Genomic DNA, 13,859 nt, shown 5'->3' on the forward strand with positions numbered 1-13,859 from the left:
CCAATCGATTGGATGGTAAACAGGGACTTGGCTAAATTGACAAAATCGATTAGCCAATCGATTTTGTAATCAGTTTTCGAAAATCATTTATGAAATCGATTGCCCAATCGATTGGGCCTTAAGTCAGGGAATCATCCATATTCGACCAAATCGATGTGGACACCGATTGGCTTAAAACCTGGGGCTCAGTACTCACTCAATCGATTTCCCAATCGATTGAATCAAGCCAGAGTTCAAAATTTCACTAAAAACCTTTAGGAAATCTACTTGGAAATCGATTGGCATTAAGTCAGGGGCTCAGTCATCCTGTCAATCGATTGCCCAATCGATTGAATTCAGCCCAGGTTTCTGTCTTCATCAAAATCCTTCACCCCAATCGATTGCCTAATCGATTGGCTCAGTGAAAACCTCAGTTTTAGTTGTATGATTGTTTGCTCATGAAACTATCCATGTCTTGATTTGTTATGTTATAATTAGGGGATTGAGAACCTCATTTTACTTTCATTATTAATTGGCAAAGTATTGTATGAACTTTTCGCATATTGAAAATCCTGTTAAGATGCATGCTTAGTTGAAAAGTTATTTTGAGCATTTAAAAACTTAATTGCTATGTGTTAACTGTTATTTTTTTGGTTGGTGACCCTTTACAATTATTGTGGAAATCTGGGCTTTGCCCTCAGATGAGAGTCAAGACGGTCCTACCGGTTCGTACCCTACGGACGGGAATGGAGATGGGAACGCTTGACCGCAGTTACGTTAGGAGGATCTCACGGGGCGCGGGGAGATCACTCAGGGTGTATAGCTTTTTGGTAGGATGATCAGATTAGGATGATGTATAGGGACTAGGTGTCCTTATTTTTGGATTGGAGTATTTTTAGCTTGGAAAACTGTACTCATACTAATATTGTCAGTTTGACTTCTTTTTTGAATGGGTTCCATGTACCATTTGTTATTGTGTAAATGTTTTGGATTTATAATTGGAGAAACTTTTCCGCTGCTTGTAAATAATAATGACTCAATTATTTATCCAAAGGCATTTCCTTATTTATTTCTCTGTTGTAGTTTAATCTCTTTCGAAAAAAAAATATACCCTCGTTTTGAAAAACGGGGTGTTACAAATTGAGTTCCGATATCTTCATGAGAGTTGTAGCTATGGATCGTAGCTTTCTGATACACATGGGTACTATTTTTAAAACAAAAGGATGATGCATTTGATGCCTTCAAAACCTTTTGTAAAAAAGTTCAAAATGAAAACGAATCCAATATAATCTTTGTGAGAAGTGACCATGGAGGGGAATTCATAAATGCATCTTTTAAAACATTTTTTTTGATGAACTTGGCATCTCACATAATCTATCTTGTGTAAGAACTCCTCAACAAAATGGAGTTGTTGAACGAAAAAATAGAACATTACAAGAGATGGCAAAAATAATCTTGGAAGAATCAAATGTTGAAAATTATTTATGGGCTGAAGCTATCAATACTTCATGCTACATTTTGAATTGTGTATCTGCAAGGAAAATCATAAACAAAACACCCTATGAAATCTGAAAAAATAGGAAGCCAAATATTTCATATTTTCACATCCTTGGATGCTACTGCTACATCTTAAATAGCAAAGATAACTTAGGAAAATTTGATGCAAGATGAGACAAAGCTATCTTTTAAGGATATTCAACAGAATCTAAAGGATATTGTATTTTTAATTTGAAAACTAAATCTGTTGAAATAAGTATGCATGTATTATTTGATGAGTTTGACGACCTTAATTTAAGAAAAAGAGATGACAAGGAGGAAGAACAATCTAGACAGTCACAACAGATTGTTCCCCAAGAAAACGAGATTGATAAACAATCTATGTTTCAAACTCCTCCAAGAAGTTGGAAACTAATAGGTGATCATCCTTAAAATCAAATTATTGGATATAGATTTGATGGGATTAGAACAAGAATGTCATTTAAAGATGATGTCAACAACATGGCAATGATATCCCAAATAGAACCAAAATCCATCAAAGAAGCCATAATTGATCAATCTTGGATTGCAACAATGAAGGAAGAACTTCTTCAATTCAAAAAGTATGAAGTCTGGACTTTTGTTCTAGATCCATAAGATCAAACAATCATTGGAACAAGATGGGTATTCAGAAACAAGCTAGATGAAGAAGGTAAGATTGTAAGAAACAAAGCAAGGTTGGTTGCTCAAGGTTAAATTCAATAAGAAGGTATAAAATATGATGAAACCTTTGCTCCATTTGCAAGGTTAGAAGCTATGCGAATTCTTCTTGCATATGCATCTCATAAACTTATCAAACTTTTTTAAATGGATGTTAAAAGTACATTCTTAAATGGTTTTTTAAATGAACAAGTTTATGTTCATCAACCCCTTGGTTTTCGAGATCAAAAGAAACAAAATCATGTTATTAAACTTATTAAAGCTTTTAAGGATTAAAACAAGCTCCTAGAGCATGGTCTGAAAGATTAAGCTCTTTTTTAATCCAAAATGGATTTTCCCGAGAAAAAATTGACAGAACACTTTTCAAGAAAACAAACAAAAATAATTTACTTATTGTTCAAGTGTATGTTGATGATATTATCTTCAGATCAACTATTGAAAAAATGTGTGAGGATTTTTCAAATCTCATGCAAAGTGAATTTGAGATGAGTATGATGGGATAATTGAGGTATTTTCAGGGATTGCAAATTAAGCAACACAAAGATGGAATTTTCATATGTCAAAAAAAAAATACATAAAGGATCTTTTCACAAAATATAAAATGTGTGAAGCCAAAATCATGACTACTCCTATGCACCCATCCTCTTCATTAGACAAATATGCAAATGGAAAATCAACTTCTGAAAAAGAATACAGAGGAATCATTGGTTCTTTACTTTATTTAACTACAAGTAAGCCTGATATTGTTGTTGTAGTATGAATTATATGCTAGATTTCAATCCTCACCAAAAGAATCCCATTTAACGGTTGTGAAAATAATTTTTTGTTATCTTGTTGGTACTACTAATCTTGGCCTTTGGTATAGCAAAAGTTCTCATTTTGATTTTGTAGCCTACTGTGATGCTAATTATGCCGAAAATAGGATTGAAAAAAATAGAACAAGTGGTGCATGTCAGTTCCTATGAGAAGCATTAATAAGCTGGTCATGCAGAAAGCAAAACACAAATTTTCTATCAACCACCGAAGCTGAATATGTCTTAGAAGCAAATTGTTGCTCCCAAATTTTATAGATCAAAAATCAACTTGAAGACTTTTCAGTAAGTTATTCTTGTATTCATATTTACTATGATAATACTAGTGCCATCAATCTGTCTAAAAATCCTTTTCAACATTCTAGATCCAAACATATTGAAATAAAACATCATTTTATTATGGATCATGTGAATAAAAAGGAAATTGAATTAATGTTTGTTGATAAAAAGAATCAGTTAGCTAACATATTTACAAAGCCTATTGTTGAAGAAAATTTTAATTTAATCAAAGAAAGATTAAAAATCATAAAAAATCACACTCAGAATCGTTAAAAGCTGAAACCAGATCATTCTGGTCATAACAGAGAATGTTCTCCGTTCGAGTCTGTTTTAACTAACGGCTCAAGAACATTATCCATTTCTTCATGTTGAAGAAAATTCAAAAATAAGCTTTTTAATTTGTACCGTATGCCACTCATAAAAAAGTAACGTCTACCCATGCCTATTACTGCCACCACATCTACATTCTCCTCCTTCCTAATAACGTCTGCCCAATCAATGCAATCCTACGTGTGACACACTCTCATCTCAAAAACCACCTGCAAAAATTCAATACCGTTAATCTTTTTCCACTAAACAACAACTTCACACTTTTTCTGCAAAACACCATCTCCTTTTCTCCTTCATCCTTAGCCCTCGTTTTCTCAAATGGCGCGTACCAAGGCAGCATCACGCAAAAACCCTCAGTCAAAAACACCATCACCATCTCCTTCACCATCACCAACTCGTTCACCGCCACCGCCACCCAAACCAACACCTCCACATTCTTCTTTAGAGAGAACATTCTCTGACTACCTATCATCATCCCCGAAGTCAAGCCCTCCACCGAATACACTTGCTCCACTCTCCACCATTCTTCCACCCTTATTTCAATGTGCAACTCCCTCGATCAATCAAGCTCCACATCATCTTAAAAAAAAACCCAACACTCGTTCAAGCACTTCATCTTCTAAATGAAGATCAATGGGAATCTTGGCAGGTATTGGTTCCTCAAAAATCTATATAATTTCTGATGATGAGTTTGACCCTACGCCATCACCACAGACTCCCAAACCAAAATCGACACCTTCATCTTAACCCTCCAAACCCTCAAAATCCGCAACATCCCAAAAATCCCCTTCCAAGGTGATACCATCCAAGTCCACCCCCTCTCAACCTAAAATAAAGATTCCTACATCCAAATTCTCTTCCACATTCTCTAAATTTTTTGCCTCTAAAAAATTAAGGCGATACCATCCCAAAAATCTCAACACCCAAAAAATCTTCCAAACCAACAACCACCAAATCCTCTACCAAATCATTCTCTTCCAAAATCCTCATTCATCCATTGATTCCATCAAAACTTCAGAAAATCTACAACGATAAAAAATGGGCTCAAAGACCAATAGGCATTGGTCGGGTTTTCAATTTTGAAAACCTCCAATATGACGATATCTCCATTAAGCATCATACTGATGCTCTTGGATAGACTAAATTCCTTCAAATCTTTGACTGTTTTTATCCTGATGTCATCCAGGCCTTTTACTACAAAAGTTGAAGCCTTTGCAGATAAATCATTAAATTGTCTCAAAACTATAAGGCATTGAAATGCACTTAAATCCTTTCATTCTTGATGTTATCCTTTAGCTGCCTTATGAAAGACCAATAGTTTATGGAAAAAATGGTATTCAGCCTTAAACACTTCCAAAGAGGAAGTTGTTCAAGAGTTTCAAGAGTTGTTCATTGCTGGGTCCACCAATTTCTTTTCAGCAAATCTAAAACCCCTTCAAAAGATCTTCAATAGAATTAGTGAACACTCCATACTACCCAATTGTGGCAGTCACGGATACGTTTATGATAATAATGCTTTACTCATCAATTATCTTCTTCACTGGAAGAAGTTGAATCTGCCCACCTAGTAATCCAACACATGTTTGTTGCCATAAACAAAGACTACCAGAGAAACATTGTTCCATATGGTATGGTTTTCTCAAAACTCTTTAGATATTTTAATATTCCCTTGATGACAGAATCATCTTGCATTAAAATATCAAAGTTTTTTTTCCAAAAACATTTCTCACATGAAACAAATTCGATTCATCCCACCATCACCTAAAGCTACATTCAATCTACCTACCACTAAAAGAAAAAGATTTGCCTGCACCTCTAAAATCAAAACCAATGAATAACAACCAACAAATCAAGAATGTTCTCCGTCTCCACAGAACATTCCCCTCACTCCATTTTTCCGCAGTGATATGTGTCCTCCACTTCAAATTCAACAAAACTCTCTGATGTCACCAGTCTTCGTGTCACCATTTTTGGAATAAGTCAATATATGGTTTTTCCAAATTTAGACATTCTTGGTCCATTAATGCCTCACCACTCTGCTCCTACAGGCTCCCTTCCTCAAATTAACACTTCATTCATCACTTTATCATCTTTTTGCACCACTTTAGCACCCTATCAGAATACCCCTCTATCCACTCCCGTCGAAGATGATCATCGCCCATTCAAAAGAACAAAGCTGGTGAAGGAAGCATCCAAGACTTACAAGGAAATCCCCAAAATCTTTGCTGCTCTTCACACTACAATTGTTAGATAAACTCATCAAGACAAAGAACATGCCATTTTGAGGGACTGGATGGCTAACCAACTTGCTCCAAAGCTACGTCTTGAGCTTCATCTGCCTAATCCTCCTCCAACTTCCAAAAATCCACAATTGTCTCTGTCTTCATCATCTAAGGATCTTCCCCTTCATTGTCTTTCTAAGTTAATTGCATTTATTTTTCTATTCCTTTTTGGCATGACAAAGGGGGATAAGTAATTCTTAGATTTTAAGTATATCAGAAGTCCTTTTGTATGATTACTTATGTATTTTTTTGTTTTTAAACCATGTGTATGACTAAAACATTATTGTTATATTAATAAAAATTATATGTTGGTTCAAAAGATAAGCACATATTGAGGGGGAGTTTTTAACTAAGCTCTCTATGATTATTATTAGAATCAAAATTAAAAAATGAATTAACATGTTTGTCATCGTCAAAAAAGGGGAGATTATTGAGAAAAAAAATCCCAAATTAATGTTTTGATGATAGCTAAACTAAAGTTAATTAAGAATTATAATTACGATTCTAAGTGTTTGGGTATTTAACATGTGTGTTTGAATTTGTTAATCAAAGATAGGTACGAAGCATTTCAAAACATATCATATTAAAAAGAAGCAAGCTAATTAAGAGAAACGAAGAACGTTCTTGACAGAAGTTTGTAAAACGAAGAATGTTCTCTACAGTTCCAAAATAACAAGAATGATCAGATTCTTAAAGAAAAGATTAGATCCATGATTTTAAATCTGTTCTAGAATTTCACCACACATATACAAAGATCAATTCACTATAAAAATCACTCGAAAAGACAAAGGCAAAAACTATACTTCATAGTTCATAAAGCAGGATCATTCTCCAAGTTAAGTAAGCATGAAGTACGAAAATGACATAATGGACATGACACCTCAACTGTACTTTTTAACAGCCTACACACGTGATACAAAACATGAGATCACTTCAGACAATTGTTAAGTGAAAATTAAAGCTTAGCACACCTCAAAGTAGAAACGGAGATCGTTCTTGATTTACAAGAACATTCATGCTTTAAGCAAGAGCATTCTTGCTTTATGGCTGATCTTATCCACTTACTAGCACATGACAATTGGACCTTTCTCAATGGCCAAATGAGCTATTATAAGCCTTCTTTAAGTATATAAAAGAATCCTCAAGATGAAGGATAAATCAGAGCTTCAACTGCAAAGCAATACATCATTCATACAATCACATTCAAAATCTCTTGAGCTTCAATTATGTTTTTAACTTGATATCATAATCAATTTTACTGAGTTCTTATCCAATAATTTAATCTCAAACACAAGTTGAACATACACAGATTCTACCAATCTCTTTAAATCATCACTTGTAAGCTCAAGACTATTGTGTTGAAATGGTTTGAGTAGTTTGTAAAAATCCTTTTATGTTTAAAAGGTAATGTGTAAAAATCCTTTCTGAAGATTGAAAGGTAACGTGTGGAAATCATTTCTAGGTTGAAAGGTAGTACTTTGTAACAGATAAAGATTTATATGTAAAAGTTGTGTGAAAACCAAGAACAATATTGCTTTGAGCACTTAGTGGAAAATCTCACAATTGTGAGGACTGGACGTAACTAGTGTGGGGTGAACTAGGATATATCTCTATGCGATATCTCTTCCCTTATCTTTATTTACTTTTTATGTTCTAATCATATTTTATATAGATAAGTTAAAATTGTGTGTTTTCACTAATCAAGAACGTTCTTCGTTTATAAACAAGATAAATCTTGAGTTAAATATTTTATGTTTAACATGAATTTTTAAAAAGGGATAATTACAATTCAAACACCCTTCCTTGTACTTCAGATTTCACATGCCTCCTTTGATTTAGATGCCTTTGAAATCTTCTCAAAGTTGTTTGAATCCACACTTTGTTGGATATAAAACAATGCCTTGCAATGCTTTTTCTTGCAATCATTGAAAGCTGCATGTTGTCTTTCTGTAGGATAGCACATAGCAGTTCATAGCCATCTTGAATAATCTCAACCACTTCTTGAGTACCCAACAATGATCTTATTGATGCAGACCACCTATCTTTATTTTTCCCATCAAGATCTTGCAGATTCGATGGAAAGCCTCCTCCACTTAGGACTCAAACTTGTGTTTCCCAATTTTAATTCCTCTAACACTTGCACTCGTGTTTCCCAAGGATTATATCCCAAGCTCTTGATACCAATTGTGTGGACACACTTGAGAATTGATTGTAATTGGAATTATAAGAAAGAATGTAAAACATGAATGGTTTGGTAAACGAAGATTGATCAGTCACACTCAAGAATGTTCTTAATGTTAGAAATTTTATATCAAACAGTTTTAATAGTAACACTTCAACTAACTAACTACTTTTTTAACAACCTTTAAACCACCATAACTGAATTAAAAACATAAAACAATCATTTTGAATTAACTACATTTAATAGAGGTATGCTTTGTTTCATACAATTTATAATAATTTTTCATTTTTCCATAAATCAATAAATTTCCATTTCATCTATCATTTTACTGTTCACTGATTCTTATTTTTCTGTGAGTATCATTGGTCCCACCTTCTGGATGTTTGAGAAGTATCATTGATTCTGTACATTGTACATGCCACCTAAGTTCTCAGATCAGATGGAAGCAATTGAAGCAAGTCTCTCAGTGGTAGAAGACTCTGTTTGCCAAGAGTTAAGGAAATCTCGCAATGATGAGTGAGTTCATGAGGTTGCTAGATCAACGACCAACCGAAATGGGGGAACGTGCATATTATTATGAGGACTCAGTGACAAAGTATATGATGGTAGTGAAGAAATTTGTGTTACCATTATTTTATGGTGACGATCCTGTGGTCTGGATCACATGAGCTGAAACATATTTTAGGGACGTCAGATGAGGTGAAGGTTTGATTTGCGAGGCTAAGCATGGAGGGAGCAAAAACTCCCTGGTTTTATTTGTTGCATGAGGCGGAGGACGATTTGAATTGGTTGAAACTAAAACAACCTTGAATTGAAAGGTATAGTGGAAGATAAAGTGATAACCCCTTGAAGAGATGATAGATTTGCAAAAAATGAAAATGGTTAGTCCATAAATTACCACATTCGATTATGTGTCGTCACAAGTAACAAGACTAGCAGAGGAGCAGTACCTTGGCTACTACATGGGAGGGCTCAAGAACGACATTTGCTTGAAGGTGCGTACGTTGAATCCACAAACACGAATGCAATCGATGAAGATTTCTCGTGATGTTGAAATGTAGTTGCGCGAGTCTCTGATTTCAAGTGAAGGCAGTGTAGGTGGGCTTCACAGTTGAAAGGGAATTGGGCCCAATGGATCGAGGCCCAACGGGAATAAAGGATATGGTTCTCATTATAACTTGGGTTTGAACCGACTTGGAAGTAGGCGACTTGGAAGTGGGTTTAATAATAACTTAATCGAGTGAATGCACAGCAAAATCAGGTCAACCTAATTCAGCTCGAATGCGAACACGAAGGATTTTTAGAATACAGTAAGATCTGTAAACAATGAAGGGATAAGTGTGAATAGAGACCACAACTGTGGCCTCAAGCATCTGCATATTCGGAATTGATGGAGTTGCAGACACGAGGGTTACGTTTTCAGTGTGGGGAAAAATACCTTCCTCTTTACTAGTGTGTTGAAAAGCAGCTCCGATGGTGATTTTGGGAGACAACGAGATGGTTAACGAAGAAGGTGAGGTGATTGCCATCAAATCTAAGGAGGATGGGGATGAATTTTTTGATTGGAATTCCATGGGATTTTTTGGTATTACTGAAGCAAAGAAAAAATTAGATAATACTCCTCCAACCACTTTGCGCCTCAAGAGAAGTCTAAAGGGGTTTCCATCATGGTTTTAATTGATAGTGACGCTAGTCACAATTTTGTTCCAGCTCATGTGGCTACTACTTTGGGGTTAATAGTGGAAAAAGGAATATCAATGGGAGTGATGTTGGGAGACAGCCACCATGTGTCCTCTAATGGGAGGTGTAGAAAAATGCAAGTACAATTAGATGATTTCACCACTAATGTGGATGCTTTTTTCATGGAATAAGGTGATTTGGATATGATTTTTTGGGTGGCTTGGTTGCAACGATTTGGCAAGGATACCTTTGATTGGGAGAAAATGACTATCAATATTAAATGGGAAGGAAAATGGTGGAAGTACATGTTCAGTTCTTCACCACAAAACACTTGGCCAATTCTAAAGCACTTCGAGCACAAAGTGAAACACTACATAGTTTATTGGAAGAAGAATTAGTTCATACATTAAATGAAGATTGTAGGAGCTAACTTGGTACCAACAACAAGAGCTTCAAGACTTGTTGGAGAACTTTAAGGGGGGTTTTTGTAGAGAATTCATGGTTTCCTCTTGAATGAGATATAAATTATGCATTTGGATTGGAGAAAGATGCAGGTCCTGTGAGTGTTAGGCCATATTTTTATCCTCACCACCATGAGGAAGAGATTGAAAAAAAAATCATAGCATGTTGATCCAAGGTATAATTCAAAACAGTTCTAGTGCATTTTCTAGTCTTGTCATTTTAGTTAAAAAGAAAGGTGGGTCATGGAGGATGTGTGTTGATTACAGAGAATTGAGTACGGTTATAGTGCCGAATAAATATCCAATTCCTGTAGTTGATGAATTATTGGATGAACTACATGGAACAAAGTTTTTCTCAAAACTTGATTTGAAATCCGGCTATCCCCAAATAAAGGTGAAAGAAGGGGATATGCATATGACGGTATTTCAAACTCATGAGGGACACTATGAGTTTCTAGTGATGTTGTTTGGATTAACGAACGCACCAACCACTTTCCAACTCACCAAGAACCAGATTTTCAAGCCACACCCCCGTAAGTTTGTCTTGATATTTTTGATGAAATAATGTAATATCGTTATTTATTTAGAGCAAGAATTAGGGTTTACTATTTAGTTGTACCTTACGTTTAATATTTTGTCTGCTTACCATTTGTATTGTCTGTTGTTTGTAAAATTGTTGTAAGTGTCATTGACTTGCAAATTAATCTATGAAAAATTGTTCGAAAGTTTCCTTTATATTAAATAACTATGTGAATGTCTAGGCATTATTGAAATTTCATAAATAATTTTCTATCGAATTTTTTTGAAAACGGGCAAGATATACCTACTGTTTAAATTTTGACGGACTCTGAGTGACACCAAAATTTAACTAGGAGTTTTATGTATCGACTATAATGAGAATCTGATCTCATTATATTTTTATAAGCTAAGGAGCAAAAAATTTCATCGGACAAAAATTTATTAGCGACATTTTGAAAAGTTTTAATTTGTAGATTTAAAATGTGAGCAAAATGTGACTCATCTAAGAACGAACTCGGAGACTAAATGAGATGATGTAACTGAAATTCAAAAAGTAACTAGATATTTTTCTAGGATATTAATATTTTATTGAGTAGTTAGAGAAAAATATCTAGATATTTTCTTACTATATAGTAAGACTTTGTAAGGACTAAAATGAGTCTCTTCACTATCTTTTTTATGCGTGGACTAGAATGACTGGTGTAAGAAAGGTTAGATGGAAAGAGATGGGTTCGTAAAATGTTTTGAAAATTATGTGTCATAGAATAATTTAATCGAACTATAGAGGATTATTATCGAAAAATATTTTACGACATCGCACATTACTGTTAAACTTTTTCATGTTAATTAGACTCTGATGAGAGTAGATATTTTTGTTAAAATAATTTATAAGTGACTGGTGTGATTATGACTAATTGCCATAAAGAATAATTGTGAGATTTTAGTTTTTGTGATTAATTTGTGGTTAGAAATTTTTGAATAATAATTTGAAATTGAGATAGTATATTAATTAAGGCAAGAAGAAAAAACATTCCCCCCTCCTTATAAAAGCAATTCATGGCCATCATTATCATCATTTTACTATCACTTTTTTAAAATTTTCAAAGACATCTTCTATCATTTCTCTCGAAATCCAAATATTCTCTTTCATTTTTGAGCAACAATGAAGCCTCTATTCATAAGACCTCCAACTACAAAGTTGTTTTACAACTTGAGACAATTGCAAAGAGTTAAGAGTCATTAGTTGAGGTACCTATGTCTATCACGACTACGTTTGTTATTAATGTTTAGGAATTTAAAAGAAAAATTTTCTTTTTTTTTTTCTTCAGAAACAAGAACCCTAAGTAAGAGAGTAAAATAAAAGTGCTTTTTTGCTTTGGTGTTGTGTTAGTATTGAAATAATAGGAGATAGTAACTTGAATAACAAAAAATAAAATCAAACCCCCAAAAATTTTACTAAGACTGAATTTGATGTTTCATAATGTGAAAATTTGATTTGTATGTGTGTAAGTAACGTAATGAGTTGTTTTCAAATAAATGAGTTTGAACCTACAATCGTAAATTGATAGTGTGCTTGGTTATGTTTATTATTATTATTATTATTATTATTATTATTATTATTATTATTATTATTATTATTATTATTATTATTATTATTTTATTTTTTTTATTTTTTTATTTTTATTTTTTAAAATTAAAATGACAACTAGATGTTGTTGTGTTTGGGGACCAAAGTAATGTATCTTAAAAAAAAAAAAACTCCGTTGTGAAATAAGGATTTTAAAGTGAGTGATTGATAAAAAAAAATTGATTAGTTTTTTTTAGTATTGTAACCTTTAAGTAAATTTTATAATTCCATATGTTTATGTAGTTAGCTGCTTGAGTCTCGAAATTGAATTGAGGTTGTTGACACCGAGTTAGCGGTGGAGAAAACACTGAATATTTTATGGTTGTTGTGTTGAAATTTTTAAGGAAAAATGATAGAAACCAAAAGGTCAAGGTAAAATTTTTGGAATAAGTTTTGAAATAAAGTGGTAAATAATTTGTTGTAGTTTGTTTTAATTCAAAAGTATTTGACTGTTAGAAAATTTATGAACTTTAAATAAGTTAAAAAAAAAAGTTCTATTGTGATTTTTAATAGGGTATAAATTAAAATTTGATGTCGTTTAAGATTTGAATTTTATGAGTTGTTGTTCTTGATTATTTAAGGTGTTTTAAACTAGATTTGGAATTTTTTTAAAGACTCTGATGAGTAAAATGTGTTTTAGATGAGTTGTATGTATATAGAAAGGGAGTTCAAAATTTTGTTTAAATGTTGGTTTTAAGCTAACATTGTGACTAAGGGGTTAAAAGTTATATCTATGGAGTTTTGGGGAAAACAAGTTTGCATATATATAGTTAGAACTAAATAGTTTTAGTCTTTAATATTAAATTTCTAATTTTTAATGAAGAGATTTAACTTTATGAACAAAGTTTTAATTTTAAGTTTTGAAGTTTAAAGTTTTGAGTTTTATAGTAAAGATGTTAAGTTCACAAAAACCAACTAAATTCTCCAGCTATTTAAAGTTTTTAGTTTTATAGTAAATATGTCAACTTTTACTAGTTTTTTAAATATTAAAGTGTTGAAATTTGTGAAGTTGATTGATGATTTAATCGAAATTTCAAATCGTGTGAATATGTTTGTCTATGATTTATTTTGTCAACAAAATATTTTGTCCTAAATTGTTGAAGACAAAGATTTGAGTTGAACTTCAATAAGTTTAAAAAAAAATTAGAATATTCCAAAGTATAAATAGTGGTGACCGTGATGGGCCACGGGATGGTGCCATAAGTTGATTGGTCCATCTTGTCCTTACAATGATTTATTTGTCATGTAGGTCTGTGATAGACTACACTCTAGTAAATCATGTTGATATGTGATAGGTGGCACCTCGATAATTAGTATTGGTATTTGAGAGGCGCTACATTTATGATTTACGTTCCTCGAGGAGGGATTGAAAATTGCAGAATCATGTGGATTATCATATAAGCATTGCATTATCGTATTTGTTATAAGATGATAATTGTATATACATACTATATTATTGTTAGTTATCATGTCGTAATTGCTAAGCGTTATTGCTTGTCTTTATGACGTAAT

This window comes from Cicer arietinum, chromosome 7 (genome assembly GCF_000331145.2).
Source record: "Cicer arietinum cultivar CDC Frontier isolate Library 1 chromosome 7, Cicar.CDCFrontier_v2.0, whole genome shotgun sequence".
Lineage (NCBI taxonomy): Eukaryota > Viridiplantae > Streptophyta > Magnoliopsida > Fabales > Fabaceae > Cicer > Cicer arietinum.